This window comes from Rhinolophus hipposideros, assembly GCF_964194185.1.
Source record: "Rhinolophus hipposideros genome assembly, chromosome: 4".
In the NCBI taxonomy this organism is placed as follows: Eukaryota; Metazoa; Chordata; class Mammalia; order Chiroptera; family Rhinolophidae; genus Rhinolophus; species Rhinolophus hipposideros.
The window spans coordinates 77167691-77186341 of NC_138050.1; the positions used below are offsets into that span (position 1 = coordinate 77167691).

At 37.4% G+C, this 18651-nt stretch overlaps 1 pseudogene across 1 annotated transcript in view; it reads right to left on the reverse strand.

The window, feature by feature from the left end:
- LOC308496906 (UPF0606 protein KIAA1549L-like) overlaps positions 1–13891 on the reverse strand; it is a 40893-nt pseudogene extending 27002 nt beyond the window's left edge. The window contains exon 1 of the transcript in view: positions 13779–13891. The product of the transcript in view is annotated as a UPF0606 protein KIAA1549L-like (transcript). The remainder of the gene's footprint in view (positions 1–13778) is intronic.
- Between the last annotated feature and the right edge of the window lie 4760 nt (positions 13892–18651).

Sequence of the window (18651 nt, forward strand, 5' to 3'; positions counted from 1 at the left end):
TAAACCACCTGATCTGTGTTACTTTGTTAGGACAGCCCTAGCAAACTAACAAAGCATCTATTACCTTTAGGTTTCATAGTTTGTGGCCACTTAACCATCTCTACAAGTTTGTTACAGACCACATGCACCTTCTTTCATATGTCATTCATGAAAAGAACAATGTCACGAATCTAGAAAAGTTGCAGTCTCCATGGTTATTAAGTAGTGCAACAATATTTTTACTGGAAGACTTCTTCATATAGCCAGAAATAAAATTTCACACCAAATTCTAGCTCTTCCTTCAATCCTCAAAAAGGGGTGATTGGAATAAATGAAACAAAACACTATACCTAATATTAACCCTGTTTTACTTGATCATTGATAAGAAATAAAATAGATCCACTCTAAGTAAGGCTCTTTCGTAATCACTGCTGCCTTCTTATTTATGGTTTGTTTGTTGTTCATTTATTTTAACCAAGAGGAGAGTTATTTGCAAAATAATTTTTAACTGACTGATAAAGCAATAACTGAGTATGAATCATACTATCTACAAAAGTATTCATAAACAGAAATATTACGCTTTGACATCTCTTGTAGGTGTTGGAGATACTACACTGAGCAAGATAAACTTGCCCCATGAAGCTTAAACTATCCTAGAGAAGACACACATTTAGCCATCACAGTGCTCTCGGCACTTAGGGGCTTACTTGATTAAAGAGTCTAGGGCAGGGGTCAGCAAACTTTTTCTTTTTTGTAAAGGACCAGATGGTAAATATTTTAGGCTTTGATGCCATACAGAGTGCCACAATGACTCAACTCTGCTGTTATATAGTAAACGTAGCCACAGGCAATGTGTGAAAAAATGGCATGTTCCAATAAGAATTTATTTATGGACACTGAACTTCAAATTTCTTGTACTTTTCATATGTCATGAAATGTTTACATCTTTTGATCTTTTTTTCCAACTATTTAAAAATGTAAAACTCCTTCTTTGCTGATGGTTAGAGCAAGGGCATTAGAGAAAACCTTGTGAGGAGGGAGCATCTAAACTGAGAGCTGAGGACAAATAAAATCAGACAAAAGCAAATTGGGCAGGGGGATAGGGTGGCCTGGGGGACCAGAGTATTAATTGATGTGCACTGAGGAGTAAAAGAAAAAATTGCATGAAGATAGTCCACCCTTGTTGAAGCTATCTAACCTTAATAAAAGCAACTCGGGGGATATAAAGAGAACTTTTTTGTATCTCTCAAATCACACAACATACTCTGCCTACCAGAGAGATTGGACTGACTCTTTATATAAGCTGCGTGTAATTATCACTTTCTTCCATTTGCCTGAACGCCTGTGAAAGCAGCAAATGATTCCCTTATTCTCATATCAGTCATATCAGTGCAGAAAAAAATGAGATCCCAGTGTGTGTTTATTTAGTAACGCTTTGGCAATAAGCTCTAGGTGTTCTCTAACTTCACTGGTATAATTTTTTTGTGACCCTGGACGACTCACTATACTTCTTTTACCAATCCATTTGTACCTGCTACATAAAAATAATATCTACCACCTAATCTACCATAGTTAACCTTAGAGTACATAAAATGGTTCAATATGCACATCACAGGAATTTTAGAACAGTAGATGAATATGTAACTAAGATTAAACATTAATATTTTCAAGGACTAACTAATCCAAATTCTGATTTTTAAAAATGTTACTGGGTATGTGGTTACATTTTTGAAAATCAGATATAGTTTTTACAGTTTGGCTGCTGCCAAAACTAATATATTTAGATATTTTAGAAAGATATCTACGATTTTTTTAAATAGATTTATTTAAAGTAACATTTACGTTTAATCAGTATCAAATTTGTTCAGTGTGTTAAAATGTAATAATAATCTGGCAAAAAAAAATAGACAGCATGTATTTGGCCCTAGGTCCAATAGTTGAGTGGAGATGAGGCAAAAAGTTCTTCCTGGTAACCAACCAACACAGTGCACCTGCAGTACTAATACAAGCACAGTTAGTAAGGTGTTAAAGTGCTATCAGAGGTTTCAATCCACATCAGTTAGTAAATAAATAAATAAAACAGCCCTTAAGCTCATTAGGAAACCATCCAAAGCCAGGGTGAGAGAATCAAGTTTCTAATTTATGAGTCAGCCACTTAAGAAAAAAAAAAAAAAAGGCAAAGCTAAAGCAGTCATCATTCAGCCTTTCCCCACGATGATGTTTCTGGAAAAATAAATTCCTGCAGGACTCCTCAGAATCACTACCAGTAAGTCCTATTATTCTGTAAAATTTAGCAAAAAAAAAAAAAAATGCTTCACTGGGGTTTCAAACAAGGCTGAAGAAATGATTGTAGCAAATTGTTGTTCCTAATTAATTAAAATGATTTCTATGACCCACTGTGTAACTGAAAAAAATCAAAGTGAACACAAGTCTCAGTAGTAAAGTAGATTCATAGCCGAGATAAATGGAATAAAACTGGGAGAATAAGTCTCCAAGTAAGCCTTCAATTTAGTCTTCCTTGTTGGCAACGTATTGACCATTGGATAGAGATTTACCAGGAAATTGTTGACCACAATAATTAAATTCTACAACAAAAATTCTCAGATTGGACGTCATGCTGTTGACCACAAGACAACTGAGAAGACGCAATGTATTTTGCTTTTAATTCTCAAAAGCAAGAGTTTGTTTTATGCATTTAAAATACCCCATTAAAATCACTTTTTATTCTATTCTCATTGTCTCTTTTGCTCCTGACTCCCTCCCTCCCCCACCCCTCCTGTTCCCTCCAATTCTGACCCACTCTGGTCTCCTGGCATTGTTCTGACATTTGCCTGGCAGAACATAAAACAACAAATATGTTCAATTTGAGTGGTTTCCTGCAATGTTATTCTATCAAACTGGCAATTTCCGAAAGGATTTAGAAAGGAGCGTACAATTCCTCAGACACCGGGGAGGTCTGACATTGACTGCCAAAGCAGTCCAGGCTTCCAGAGGGTCCTAATATCTGAGCATATAAAAACATCCCTTTTTCCCAGGTTTATTTTTTAAGCCTAATATCAAGCAGACTTCAGACGCTGTCTAAGTGGCCTGAGAGCACTATATTTAGCACCTGAAAACTCAACGAAGTTTAGGATATTTTGGTATGCATGTTACATGGAGGCACAATTTTTTTCCCCCAGCAGTCATGTAAGGTAATGCAGTGTTAATCCGGATGTTTAAATTATATCTAATGCATTGATGGTCTCACATATGGGCCAGATGCAAAATTCATTAAAATGGGCTCTATTTATTCCCTGTATAGTCATTTCCTGCTCCCCCACCCAGCAATTGACATTTCCAAGATGGTAGCTGCTTTGGAAATTTTATGATTTGATTGTGGCTTGGCTTGAATGCAAATTATTGGGTCTGAATTTGATCACATTAGACATTTAATGCCTCCGGCAGAACAGTGCTTGCCAGTGTCAATGGTGGTAAGATGTACCACAGCGCTAACTGGAGACAGAATCCTGCAAAACTCTCAGGGTTCATGATGCTACTATACTACATGTCCACAAAGTATCCAGGCTCTAAAACCACAGTGGGTTACTGTGGCCCATCAGGTATTATTATTTCAGTTCTTGGAGAGCTGAGAGCTTCTGATCCGGCACCATGGACTTCTTCTGGGCTAATTCATTTGTGTTCACCAGTGTGTAGAGCAACGAAGTCCCTTACCCTCCTTCCTCAGCAAAGTAGCTTGAGCACCGAGTAGCTGTAGCATGCCGGTGTGACTCCTTCACATGCTGCTGTAGCTATTGCTTCATTCTTCCATTTCATGTCAAGTTTTGACACTGGGTTGAAAGATGTTCCATTGTAATTTTTGCTCCAAAACTATAGAAATAAACTTATAGATTTCTGCTCAGAAATCTTTGAATAAACAATCTCTTCAACTTTTATCTTTGATGAAAACTCATCTCATTTTATTTCCCTTATACACAGACTGTCTCCTATCCTGAAATTTGCAAGCACAGGGATTTCTGAAACAACCTTTGGGCTTCGTGCAGTGTGACAACATGGCCTTTTGGCAAAACATCCTGGCACCAGGCAGTGTCCTAAATAATGCATTGTCAACAGTGGTAAAGAAGGGCTCCCATAAGTTTGTCCTCTCCCAAGCTTCTGAAGCCCTGGTGGCTACTAGAGCAGAGAAACAGATCCTGAACCTTACAGTATCAACCTCTAATCATCCTCTCCTGCACGACTCTGAAGTCCAGCATTTTTTCAGTCTAAGAGGAAGTCTGTACAAAATGTGGTGTTTGGGGAGAGAGTCACAGAAGAGGACTTAATTCTGTGGTGTCCACTTGGCAAACTAACTGTAAGCCCTTGAGCAAGTCATTCACCTTTTCCACGCTTTAGTTTATTCAAGTAAAAGGTTATAGTCCACAATTTAATAACAGGAACAGTGACTGAATTCTTAGGCCAGAAACTAAAAAAAACAAAACAAAACAAAAAAAAACAATTGAGTCAATCGCATAAATATTGTTGAAATGCAGAGAGGGGTTCAACTCAAGTTGTTTAATCATGCTCTCATATATGAATAACATTCTCCCTGCCTTTGTGATAATTTTATAGCAATCGCTTTACTGTGCTCATGTTAATCAGAAGACTACACTGGGAGTTTAGAATTTCACCTCTGCTTAAGGTCACTAGACCTTAAAGACCTGTGCACCCTGACAACTCACTTAAACACTATGGGACTCAGTTTTTCTCTACCTGAAATGTAAAAGGGGGAGACTGATTCCATGATCTGTAAGATCTCTTCCAGTCTATTACTTTATTAATGGGTCCCATCCCAGCTGGCGTCTTTGGGAAAGTCAATAAAAGCAACCACAAGGTGATTAAGCCCTGAGCGTCTTCTTTGGCATGGCACAGGTTTGCCTCAAATCTGGAAACAGGAAATCTCAGGCTTAGATAACAGGAAAAGAAATTCACGGATATCTGATTTTTCCTTAATATGGGCATTTTCAGTTACTAATTACCATGGAAGAGATCATCTCTATATTAGAAGTGTCAAATATATGGCTGCTAACTTCTCAGTCTATCCTCAAGTCTCTGGCCTTTTAAGTACATCTCGCTGCTGCTTTTAGTACCTAACTTTTCAACTTCACTTCGCACTATCTGATCTGCCTTGATTGCTGTCAGCACCTCTGACATAGTAAGGTTATTCCCTAGTCAAAGAAAAAAGATAAAATAACAAAACTATTTTGCTATAATATACCATTTCCTCTGGCATATTCTGTGCTGCCCCTCAATTTCTCCACATATATTTAAAAATTATAAGTGAGGTAAGGATGATCTTTCCTTGGTCCAATGCAGACAGCTGACAAGCCAGACTAATAGCTACACTCAGGAGGTCAGATAACATCAGTGTAATAGGAGATGGAAGCTCAGGGTCTGTAGTTTTATTAGCTCCCCACGTTGCGTGCTGTCCCAGTTACAATATCCCTGGTTTGTGTTTGATACATCCTAGGTCCATCTTAAAACTTTCATAAGAAAAGCATGCTTTTATTGACATTGTCTCTCTCTACCTTTTCATGTTTATTGTTTTCAGGGCCTCTGAGCCTGGTTTTTGTAAAAAAAAATAATAATAATGATAATAAAAGATTTTGTTTCATTTTTTCACAAGAAATATAATATATACAAATCCTACAGTATAAAATGATTCATAATTTAAATAAATTCATTTTCAGAAAAGATTTAAAACAGAGCATGTGTAATTAAGAATTTTCAGAGGAAATATTTTGCAAATATTGGCAGTATTTCAAACATTTATATTTGTATAGGTATGTCTCATTTTTAGAAGAAAAAAAAATGCCTGGCTTCTTCTAATCAAAAACTCAAATCAATAAACTTGATAAATCAGGATTATAATTGTGACTTTCTCAAAAATTTGCCCTCTCATCTAAGAAAAAAATATATGTTTTAAACTGTTCTATTTGTCAAGAGGCTTGTTTTAAAATAGAACCATATAGTTCAATGACTAAAGTATGGCTTCCTGTCTTAAAACTTGTCATCACTATAAAAACTTATCAAAAAAATGAAGGAATGAAATGAAAAATATTTGCTGAATTCTACACATTTTCAAATGTCTATGATACATTGGCAAGTGATATATGTTCAGAGACTCTATCTATAATAGAGGCATTTTTGTCAACAATGCCCTCAATTTGATTGTACACTAAGGAATTTATAGTTCACAGAAATCAATCTTGATTAACCTACTGGTGTTAAAGAAATGATTTTTCAACAGGACTAAAAACTGTTGTTAGTTTGCAAAATGTCATTTCTTTTATATTTCATTGTCAGAGCTATCTGATTCAGAAATACGAACTGACCCTCTGATTCTTATATTTAGTGCTTGTGCAATCTTTACCGATTAACATTTGTCTTGGAATCAAATTCGAGTTGTAAGACTTTCTATGACTCTTCCTAGAGAGCAGAATGTGAGTGCTTATACATACAGGAGAAAGTAGAAATGGGATAAATATATAAATTCATCTCAATTGTGCTTGAAAATTAAAAGCATATGTAGACATCATAATTATTGGATAACACAGTTCTACTGAATGATAGATCTGAAGGTCTAAGAATCATTTATACCTCTTATTATTAACCCAGTTTCATTCATGCAGGCAAACCTATTTATTGAGAACCTTTTAGTTCCTAAGTAGAATACCAGATACTATGGATACACAGAAAAGTAAGGCAGGATTTCTGTTCTCAGGGAGCTTTCAGTAATTATGATAGTATGGGTCAAGGCTAAAATAGTTATGTGGAGGCTAAAATACTGGTATTAAGGGGAAAAATAGAGGAAACCAAGTATAGTGTTTAAGAATGTGAATTCTGGAGCCCAACTGCATGGGCTCACATCCCCAGTCTGTCTTTTATTATCTGTGTTCCTAAATGCTCTATACCTCATCTATACAACTGGGGATAATGATAATAGCATTTGCCTCCTATGGTAGTAATGATGAGAAAATGATTTATTATTTATAAAGTACTTCAAATCATGCCTGGCACTTAATAAGCAGGATGCAGGTGTTTGTTAAATAATACTTGTAAAGCTCTGTGGCTTAGGAAAATGATTAAAGAAGAAATTATTTTGAGGTCTGTGGTTCGTTTTTCATGAAGAAAGAAACACATTTATCCATATCAGGTACTTACTCCTAGTACTTAGGAATCTACACATAAAATAAGAATTCTTCCACTTTGACTGAAATCTCCCACACATGGCAATCCCAGATGGGATTTTGTTGACAAAAGTTACATTGCTTTAAGTTTCGTAACTGTATAAATGTTCCTTCCATGAACAACTTTCTAAATTCTTGGGTCCTAATTTTAAAACTGATGGGAAGAAAATGTTAATCAATGCTTATGTAAATGTGTATAGCAAATGGACTGTGTCTACACTCTCCATGAAACCAGCTGCTAAGGAATTACTAGAGAATTAGATTAGTTCCTCTAAGGTGAGTTTCTATTAGCAACTGTACAAAAATGGCTACACCAACTCTCCCAAGCTTGGCTAACTCTCCCACTCCAAAATGGTCTTCTGTAAATCAAACCAAATGAGAAGTTCGGAGTACTAGGCAAAGGACCTTTTCTACCCTCAACTTTTACCCATAACGCATCCTGTTCCCAACTGTATCTCTCTGTTTCTTAGGACCTATCTGTGGCCATTAGAGAATTTCTCTGTAAGGAAGCAGTTCGGGAAGGAAATGATAACTTTTCAGAATTAGAGTAGTGTATTATTCTTTACTTTCCCTTATGTTTCTGATGTTTTCGCCACAATTTTAAAAGAAAGAAATCTGTTTTATCTTGTCTTCAGTTGTCACATCTAGAGATTTAGTATTTCCATATTTAAAACTGAAAACGTCTCTAACATTCTCCACCAGATCAATTTCAAACATGACTGAATGTCATAAAGGCCCTCCTGAGTATAGATATCCCCCCAACCTGCTCTAAAATCTTGTCTCTCATCACACCTTGAAGCAGATTAAAAATGGCCATAAATTCTTCCACCTCTTTTCCACCTCAGAGTACACGTCTGTGTCCTCTCCCCTGAATCTGGACTGGTTTCTGGCTCCATCAACCAACAGTGTATCGTGGAAATCTCATTGTGTCAGTTTCCAAGTACAGGCCTTACGAAATGAGCAGCTTTCACTTCCTGTCTCTTGGAACTCTCACTCCAGGAGAAATTGCCATGTAAAAGGCATAACTACCCGGAGACTGCCCATTGTGTGGGACAGCCCAAGCTAGCCACCTGGAGCAGCCATGTGGAGAGGGAGATGCTTAACTACCCTCTAGCTGTTCCAGCCATTCCAGCCTAGGAATCAGATAGCAAGGTAAGAAGTCTTAAGATGAATCCAGTCCCAACTACCATCTTGCTGCAATTGCATGAGAGCCCCCAGCTGAGGCTATCAATCTCCATAATTGTGAGAGATAATAATAATAATAAGCTGTTGTTTTAAACACTTAGTCTTGGGATAGTTTGTCACATAGTGATAGATAACCAGAATATGCTCCCCTGGAACACATCTGTTCCCCTCTCTATTCCAGTTTATTTGAAGTGATCCAAGTAGCCTGAGTTGTTTCTAAACAGCTTTCCATTGTCTCTTTGTTCTACTGAGAGAATTCCTGCCCCAGACCTTAAGATTCAGTATAACCATTATACCATTAAAGCTTTGCTTTATTAATTGCCCCCAAGAGCAACGCCAGGCTGACTTGATGTATGTATGAATATATGTATGTGTGCATGCATTTAACAAACACAAACAGCCCTTTATAAGTATTTATTACATTTAGTTCCCTTATTATCCTCGTTTTATAGATGAGGAAACTGAGGTACAGAAAAGTAAGGAACTTGGCCAACATCAAACAGCTGGTAATTGGAAGAGCCATGATTCAAATACAGAGTCTGGCTCCAAATTCTGTGCAACCACCAAAGGATGCCTCTACCTGGAGCACCGCCCCCAGGCCTTCCAGAGCTTCTCATGGCTGCCTTGGCTCTTCTGCCAGCTCTCAGCTCAAATGACAGTTCTTTGGAGCACTGATAATCTAAGCCAAGTAGCACTCCTGCCTCTACACCATTTCCCAGGCAGGTAAAGTTCTATCTACCCTGTTTTATTTTCTGCACAGTATGTATTATAGAGAGAATAATATTTTTTGAGAAAAGATATTGTTTTTCTTATGCCCCACTATATCCTCAGGATCTAGAATATTGACCAACACATAGTAGGGCTTAATAAATATTTCCTGAAAGAATAAATAAATGGACTTTCTGTTTTCTGCCTCCTTATTGTGGGCACAGATAGAATCCACCCAGATTGATCATTATCAGTAATTTACTTCATGATCACTTCATGATTACAGTAGTAATGTAACATGAGTTTATCCCTTATCAGTATAACGTGGCCCTTTTGTTTATTTATTGGTGCCTGAGTATATCTGAGTTCCTAAAAACATTCTGTAACTAACGAAGGGCATTTGTTTCCTGATAACTTACTGCTTCCTAATAATAGCTTTCTCAGAAAAAAACAAAAAAGTGGTGGACGTCCTGTAGGGTTTAAATTTTATTAGAACTGATATTATAATGCCTGAGGCCAATTATTACCTAGGATTGTGGTGGTGGTTATCTGGGTAGCTTCATCCTGGTCAATAATGTTGCCATGGCTCCCAGGCAACATTTGTAGCATCATTATCATCTTTCCTTCAGGGGAAAAATATAGCATGTGGACTTGATAAATGTCCTACAATTTTATGTGCACAGAAAGTACTATGCCAATGAGTTCTTAGAGTCAGCCCAGGTGTCTCCAAATGTCTGTACCATGTAAATTTGGAACCAACAAAAAGTCGTCTGCTGAAAACTCCTCCATAGTTGATGTAGATTATTTTTCACTATAAAAACAAACTGAAAAATCAATTAGACTTACAGAAAAATTGCACAGTACAAGAGTTTCCTTATATCCTTCACTTCACTTGCCCTCATGTAACAATCTTACATGGTCATACTATAATTGCAAGAACAGGATATTAATACAGTAAGATATTAAATAAATAACTGTTTGTATTTGAAAGTCACCAATTTCCACTAATGTTCTTTTTTTGTTTGTTCCAGAATCCATTCCAGAATCTCCCATTGCATGTAGTATATCATATTTCTCCTTAGTCTCCTTTCATCTACAACAGTTTTAGTGTTTCCTGACCTTCACACTTGAAAAATTGTGATCATTTATTTTATAGAATGTTCCTTGATTTGGATTTGTCTGATTTGTTCTCATGTTTTGACAGAGGTTATGCATTTTGGGCAAGAATATAAGAAAATATATGTTGTATTCTTCTTAGTGAATCATACCAAGAGGTTCATGATGTTGACATACTATGGTAACTTGGTAAACTTGTCTTCCAGGTTACTCCACTGGATAGTTACTATCTTCCCCAGTTTTTGATCAAACTGAAAGCCAGAGAAGTTTGGTTAAAAGGGCACAGGTTTGAGGTAGAGCAGATCTGGATGTAAATCCCAGCTCTGCCACCTTCTGTCTGTGAGAAATTAGAATATACATTAGTAAATCTCACTCTGGGTCTCAGCTTCTTCTACTGTGAAATGGGGATTCTACAAATAGTCTTCTCATGAGGAAAGTGTGAAAATTAGTTCACAATCTAAGATGCAGGGACACATTTTCTAATTTTCCTTTTTCCTTTAAATGTACATAAATGTGTAAAGGTCCCCAGGGTGCTACAGAACTCCCAGGCAAGGGGACATCGGTCACTTTTCCATGTTGGTCACCTTGGAGTTACGTACTCTCCCAGTGCTGGGCCTGCACACTGGGTTCTAATAGAATCTTGGGCACTTCTGGTAGGCAAGGAGCTTCTATGTTTGGAAGAAATTCTTCACTCTGAGGGCTTCTGTTTTTCTGGGCCTTGTGTGGAGAAAGTATAAGGATTTCTACTGCTTTGGGGAATCACCAATATCTCTAGGGGAAAATCTTTCCCACTTTAATACTTTTTCCCCTCAAAGGCAAATGTCTGTCTCTCTTCTCACACTCTTAGATATCTGAAAAAATCGATCAGATTAGATTTTTACCAAAGTTTCTAGTTCCCACTCTGCAACAGTCCCAGAGGTAAACTTGCTTCCTTGTCAAATATGGAAAAAGAAAACAAAAAACCTAATGGCTCAAAAAATGATTTGGCACAATATCTTGTTATGTGGTTTTGCAAGTATTTTGGCTGAGACTAGACCCCTCAAATGTTGGAAGATATGCATATAGCTAGAAATATGAAAAAAAGAATTTTATAGAGGAAATGGTGTTTCTCTTTTGTTCTGTTTCTATAGAGGTGGATGCCCACATTAACTATGGGGAGTAAATTGCTCCTTTGTTTTAAAAAATATATATTTGCATAGGCCTTTTGGTTTGCAATTGTAACTCACAACTTTTGGATAGATTTATGACAATGTGGTTCCAAAAGCCAAAGCTCTGCTTTATATGAGAAGTTGTCCTCCAGACGGACAATGCCAACTCTTGGGAGATCACTTATTTTAGGAAAATGTATCTTTTCTGAATAGGACTTCTAGTGCACGGACTCTGAAATGTATCACTTATTTTTGAGAGTTTTGCGCTTTTGTTCTTATCTAAATGCTCACTTAGAGTAGATGATTGGACCACTGAGGGCAGAGTCAGAGATGTGATCTTCCCCACATACTAATGGGGGTGGAAGCTAAACTGAACTGAACTGTTGAAATTGAATAACACAATATGCTCAAAATGTACACATGACAGACAACTGTTTCGTAAGCCGTTCAAAGGCAAGATACCCCAAAGTATACCTTTCCTTAGAAAGAACTGGACGGTTTCACTGTAGAACAGTTCATGGAATACCTATCCTGAGAGAAAATGGGGATTTAAGAGGCAGGCTCTGGACAGGTATAAAGGCAGAAATGCCCCTTTCTCCCTCCAGGCTTGAGGAACAGACGGTCCTCAGCAGAGGACTTGGGATGTAGTACGAGAGACATGTTCCAGCACTAGCACTGGCAGAGGTAGCGGGGTTAAAACCATCTGTACAACATGGTGGTACGACCACATTAGACAGAAGTGTCCAACAGGGGGCTCTGATGGACAGACATGGCCTGTGGACTCTGAGAAAAACCCATAACTGATGACCAGTTTAAAGACCCTTTTGTTATCCTTAAGACTTTAATAAGTGATGGTCAGGTCTCAGCTATCATTCGGGAGGTTTGAGCAGGAGGTCTGTGTACCAAACAAAAATGAGCTGGTGCAGGGGAAGCAGCAACAGACTGAGGGTTCAAGCAAAAGCCAGGTTCAAGATAGCGAGAGGAAGGTCCTGAACTCACCGTTGAAAGCCAGCTGACTCACTGGTCAACAATCAGGACAGATAGGACATGCAAGCCTTCCCAAGCCAGAAACACTTGGGAATAAGAAAAGAGGAAACCTGGTAAAGATCGAACTTCTAAAACTCCTGTGTAATCAGGCTCAAACACTGTGACATGAACATTAAAAAGTGACCTCACAGATGAATGAACTGGGCCATATTTAGGTAACATTTATCAAGATTAAATTAAAATTACATAAATTTTTGTAACTAAGTATGAGTTTGCTTTCCCTGACTTCCTAATAAGCAAGAAAATCTGAGAGAGGGAAAGGACTTAAAATATTCAAAATGAATTGGCTTGTTTATGAGCTAATGTTAAATTTGCAACTCACAGATCACTTGCAACTTGGATGTGGTCATGGAATATGGAGAGATACGATCTTTACAGGCCACTGTAAACTGGAGGATGAGAGCTAAGCTCATGGATGCTGTCTGAATGGATCTCAGGGTACTCTTATGTTAAAAGTTAAATGGTATAATAAAAATTAAGAAGTATTGTCTCAGTGTAAGAAAGGACATCTAAAAGGCTTCCATTTTAATTCTGCTCTTTTGTTGAAAATAAATTAACCTGGAGCACATTCACAGTCACAGAAAGAAGGTTGCAGGTATTCATAAAGCAAATAATAGCCGAGGCCAAACTGACAAAGTTTCAGCCAGAGGTATTATCGTAGGAAGTGATCAATCTGATTGACAATCCTTCAATTCATTAAACAAACAAACAAACACCAATTATTTAGTAGAGATTTGCCAAGATGGAAATGCAGGTTTAGGCACTGAGAACCAGAGAATATATATCAAGCTGACCTAGGAAACTCACAGATAGGAGATGAGATGCTAGCTGAGTAAGTAACTGCTGTGCAGAATGACCGGTACAACAATAGAGGAGAGCACAAGGTCCAAAGGTGGAGTAAACCCTACCTCTACAGCGCCTAAGAGAAAGCTACAAGGACCGAAACATATGTAGCAAAGCTGAACTAATCCATTATATATAATGCTTTCACAGATAAAATGATTTCTGAACAAAAGTCACATTATGTGTGATCCATCATACTCACATTCTCTCCTATGTGGAATATTCAGAAAACATATGAAATGTCAGAGTCAACTCACTATATGGACATTGAGATTATAGATACCCTTCTCCCCCCAAAATCCCCACAATCACTGTGCCAATGGCCAGGGTTCCTTCATTTACGATATTGATACCACAGCTCCTCTAAAGGTTCTGTCTGTATTTGAGCTGGCCTTAGTAGTTAGGATTATTTGAAAGAGACCTTCCTTGTCAGAATAGGGCTCCAACTCTGAGGCCCAATTGGCAGGAAATTGATCTCTTGCGTCTGTCACAGAAGTATGAAGCTCTGCGCGGTAGAGTGTCGTGTTACCGGCGCAGGTGCGTTGCTGAGATGACGTGCTGATGGCCGGGGGGTAAGGAAGCCCTGTTCTCTTTCACAGCTGAAGACAGAAATGTTGCAAGGACAAGGAGGACGACTGGCATGCCGCGCATTCCTCAGTGTTGAAAACAATCAGAGGTGGGGGAATGAGAGAAAAATCAAATTTCTACGAAGAGATGTCAGCAGTAAATTTAATGCAGGTGCAATATTCTCCAAACAAAGAACATTTTGTTTCTACCGTCTGTGGCTCCATGAAAACCTGCCCCTGCCTTCTCCCTGCTGTGTGTTTTTCTTTTTATCAGTGTAAGGTAGATTTAAATGTCGATACCCTTCCTTGGCAAAAGTATTTTTAATGTTCTTAGTACAACTGTCGAAGAAGTATTAACTTCCCCCAAAGCTTAGCTTTGCTGGGTGTAACAGAGCTTTCTCTACTGTAAGGTTCAATTAATTCATTAAGCTTTGTATTTTCCTGATTGCTTACATGTATCATTGTGACATGGTTTCACCATGTGTTCTCCCTTGTTTTTATGATAAAGACTATAAAAATTAAAAAAGAATTAAACATCAAACATTAGCTAGAATAGCAAATTGATGAACTAAAAAAAAAAAAACAACCCAAAATCTCCACTGTTGGGTAAGATCAGATAAAGGATATTTTACAAGAGACATAAAGGTGTAAGGTATTTGACCTTTATTTAGGCTGTCATAAGCAGAAGGATGGCACAGCAGTCAAGTGGCATAACTTTCTGATTGTTTTTACTTAGCTTGGCTTCATAATTTGTAGTTTCTACTCTGATAGTAGTTTACCAGAGAAAGATTTCTTATACTACTAGTGGAGTAAGTTTAGGCCTTATCCCGGTTTGTGAGACCTTAGCAAGCTAGTAGAGGTCATTCCAAGGTTTCTTGTGTGGTGACTCACTTAATTGGGGACACATAAGCAATATACCACAGATGTCGCTATGTTGTTGCTCTGCGTGAACTGGTATACTAGGCAGTAGGAGTGTTCCTATACCAGGAGAGCCCGCAGTAACTGACCTGTGCATGGCAGTGACTGCAAACTATGATACCATACCTACAAGGCTTCTAAAAGGTGCACAAATAAGATGTTTCAATCCCAGTTGGCTATCCTTTTTCACTCCAACACCCTCTGTCAAGCTCACAACACCTACCTTCCCTACCTGAGTGGCAGTGGCATTTCTGGGGTTGGGCAAGTTGGGGACATGGTGTATATATGGTTTGAAGTCACTTATGCACACAGTTAAGTCACTGCTGACTGTTCTGGTGTAGAAATACTCCTACTGCCCACTGTGCCTATTGGCCTCAAGAGTGACACGACAACATCTACAGCCTGTCACCTAAATGAATCATTACACAAGAAAACTTGAAATTCCCTCAGATTCTATAGTTCATATATGACAGAAATGTGATAGTTTTGAAAACTGACACAAACCTAAACATTTAAATCACATTACCGATACCAGCTTGTACAATTGAAATCAACATTTCTAAAGTGTAAATAATAAAAAGAAAAATTTTTTTTTGACCAATCTAGGAAGAGGGAAAACTGAATTATCTTCATGGATGTTTCTACAGAAAATATTACAAAATGATTGTCCTATGGAGATTTAAAGAGCTTGCAGCCCAAAAGTATATGAAAAAACATACTACAGAATTAGGTCAGGCAGTTTCTAATAAAGGTAGTATTTTGCTTTTGTGAATTTTGTGATGAGTAAGGTCATCAACTTTTTAAAAATGTGTGGTGGTTGTATTTTTTTTCTCATTCTTAATAAATATCCACTTTTATAACTGATTTTGTTTTTATAACTTCATAATATTTTTATTACATTTTTTTTTAAAAGGGTTCCCCAAATGGTATAAGCTTCAGGTCCTATAAAACCTAGATCTGCTATGAGATTGTCAAGATATGTTTGGAAGATGACCTTTTATTAACCAAAAGTCATAACATAAGAAATCAGCATTTAACAATAATTATCTATCCACTACAGGTTCCTTAAAATAGTCAAATCAGGAGTGTGAAGACCACAGAATTTGGAGACTTCAGATGCAGACTGAGGACTTAGAATTCAGAGAAAGAATGAAACTAGATCTAGAGAGTCTATCAGAAGTCCAAGGCACCCAAGAATCCATCAGTAAACTAGATACATTGGAAAACAGACTAGATTTTTCATCATCTCCGAGAAGGAGGTGAAGCTAGCTTTACCTGAATCTTAAAGGACAGGGACTGCAGCAGGCTGGAGTTGTGGAGGACACCAAGAGGCAGGACAACATATGGTTTACATATTGTTATCTCCATTTTCCAGTTTAGGAGGTTGAACTTAAAAAGATTAACAGAATATTCTAGACCACACAGTAAATATTGAAGGTGAAGGTAAAATAGCCATTTTGTTCTAGGCAATAAGGCAACAAACTCAAGGACAAATACCCCAACATAAATGTGGGGATCCAAATAAATCGGGAAGTGCTTGTTGGATTTGTCTTGTACGCCAATGAAGCAGATTATTTTGCCAATACCATAAGTATAACTTACAGGACTGCTCAAGGTAAATATTATAAGCTAAAAAGTTCATGACTGTTATGAATTTTTACTTCTATTCAAGGTAACGACACATCCTGTGCTTTGGTTAGAGGACATTTCTTCCTGTAGCAGGTGTACTTTACATTTATTGAAATAAATTGGTTGTGACCTACCAAATATGAATAGTTCATTGTAGGCACAGCTACTACTGTAGCACTAAATCCCAAGAAAAAAAAAGTCAGAATGAAATCAACTTTTTTCCTTTTTCAGATTAAGAAAATACATAATTTAAAGAGGTAATTTGCCATCGTATCACATGGGAAATTTAAAGTCAGGTCAATTAGGAGTGTCTTACTCTGAAAATGTCCGTGTAAGAGTTAAATGAAGCTGGAACCACATACTGAAAAAAAAACCCAATTGCAACAGCTGCACTCTGAGCCCCTTCTGCAGAAAGGAAAGAAAATAAGTTTTAATTAAATTGTATTAATTGGTTTAGCTGATCTGGAAATACAGTAAGGGCTCTGCTGTAATTTTGTTTGTTGGCTCAAGTCCACTTATCCTTGACATGGGAATAAAAGAATGAAGCAACAAAATGCCTAGAGATGCCCTGGAAGAGAGTTTTAAACTGTCCAAGGTTAAAGAGTGATGCTATCTCAGAGATGAACTTAAAATCCTGTTTCCAATTTAGAGAAGTCAGAAGTGTAAGCAAGAAAAGGAGAGTGTGATTAAGAACCCTGCTTCCTTAAAGCTCTGCAAAGCTGCAAAGAAAAGGCAGGCATTCTTCCCATAATAGTGAGCACTTGTTATAAAGAAAAGGAGAAGGTTGTGAAAGCGTCAGGGTATAATGACCTTATTTCAGGCCACTCAGCGTAAGTTTTCGTATATAAGGTAACTGGGATTTGTGCGCGATGATGTTGCTATGTGCAAAATACATTTTATTACCTTTAAAAACATATTTGAATCCACAATCCATGACTTCATTGTAGAATTTTTATCAATATTATTTTTAAAAGATGTTTTTTCAAAGGCATAACACCAGTACAACCTACGTGTGGTTTTTTGTTTTTTTTTTTTCATTCGAGTTCCTTTGAGGTAAAAGTTTGAATATAAAAGCAATTACCAGAAATCATTCTTTAAACCAGTCTTTATGTGACAAAATCCTGTGTCTCATAGAAGATACTCTACAAAGAAGAGATTGAATTTTGCTCTCTAGAAAACATGTTAAAACTCGGTGTGGAAAAATACATATGTGACAATAAGCCTACTATGGACTAATGTTGTCTCCCCCGAAATTCATGTGTTGAAGCTCTAACCCCCCATGTGATGGTATTTGAAATTGGGACATTGGGAGGGTTAGACGAGGTCATGAGTGTAGAGTACCCATAATGGGCATAGTGTCTTTATAAGAAGAGATAATTGAGAGCTTGCAACCCCCACTCCTCTCTCTTTCTCTCTCTCCCTCTCTCTTTTCACCATGTGAGGCCAGGAAGAGAGTTCTCAACAGAAACCAACTATACTGGCATGTTCATCTCAAACTTCCAGCCTCCAGAACTGAGAAAATTAATTTCTGTTGTTTAAACTATCCAGTCTATGGTATTTTGTTATGGCACTCTAAGCTGACTAAAACAAAGTCATTGGAGAAAAATAAATGAACAAATACCATTTACAAGTGTTTGTAGTAATAAGATTGTATCTCTGACTGTTGGTTTTAATCCACTACTGGGCTCTGACCTGCCTGATTATTAATCTGTGACTGCTGTCCTTCACACACTCCTGCATGGTGATGCATTTTTCCCATAGCATGAAAAATGCTGAAAGGAAACATCTAAATGTTAGTGACTCAGGCAGGCACTAATAGTGTGTATTTCCCTTCTGTCTTGTAGAGTAGAACAAATGATGTCTCCAAAACTCAGATCATGAAAGAGCTATATAGCTGTTTCCCTTCTATTGGAAGATCCGTGTGGTTGGACTTCAAGAATTGAGGCCACAAAAAATAAAGAATAGAATTACCATATGACTTAGTAATCCCTCTCCTGGGTATACACCCCAAAAATCTGAAAACATTTATCCGTAAAGATATGTATACTCCGATATTCATTGCAGCTTTATTTACAGTGGCCAAGACATGGAAACAACCAAAGTGTCCTTTGGTAGATGATTGGATAAAGAAGATGTGGTATATATACACCATGGAATACTATTTCTGCCATAAGAAAAGATGAAACAGTACCATTTGCGACAACATGGATAGATCTTGAGATTATTATGCTAAGTGAAGTAAGTCAGACAGAAAAAGTAAAGAACCATATGATTTCACTGATAATGTGG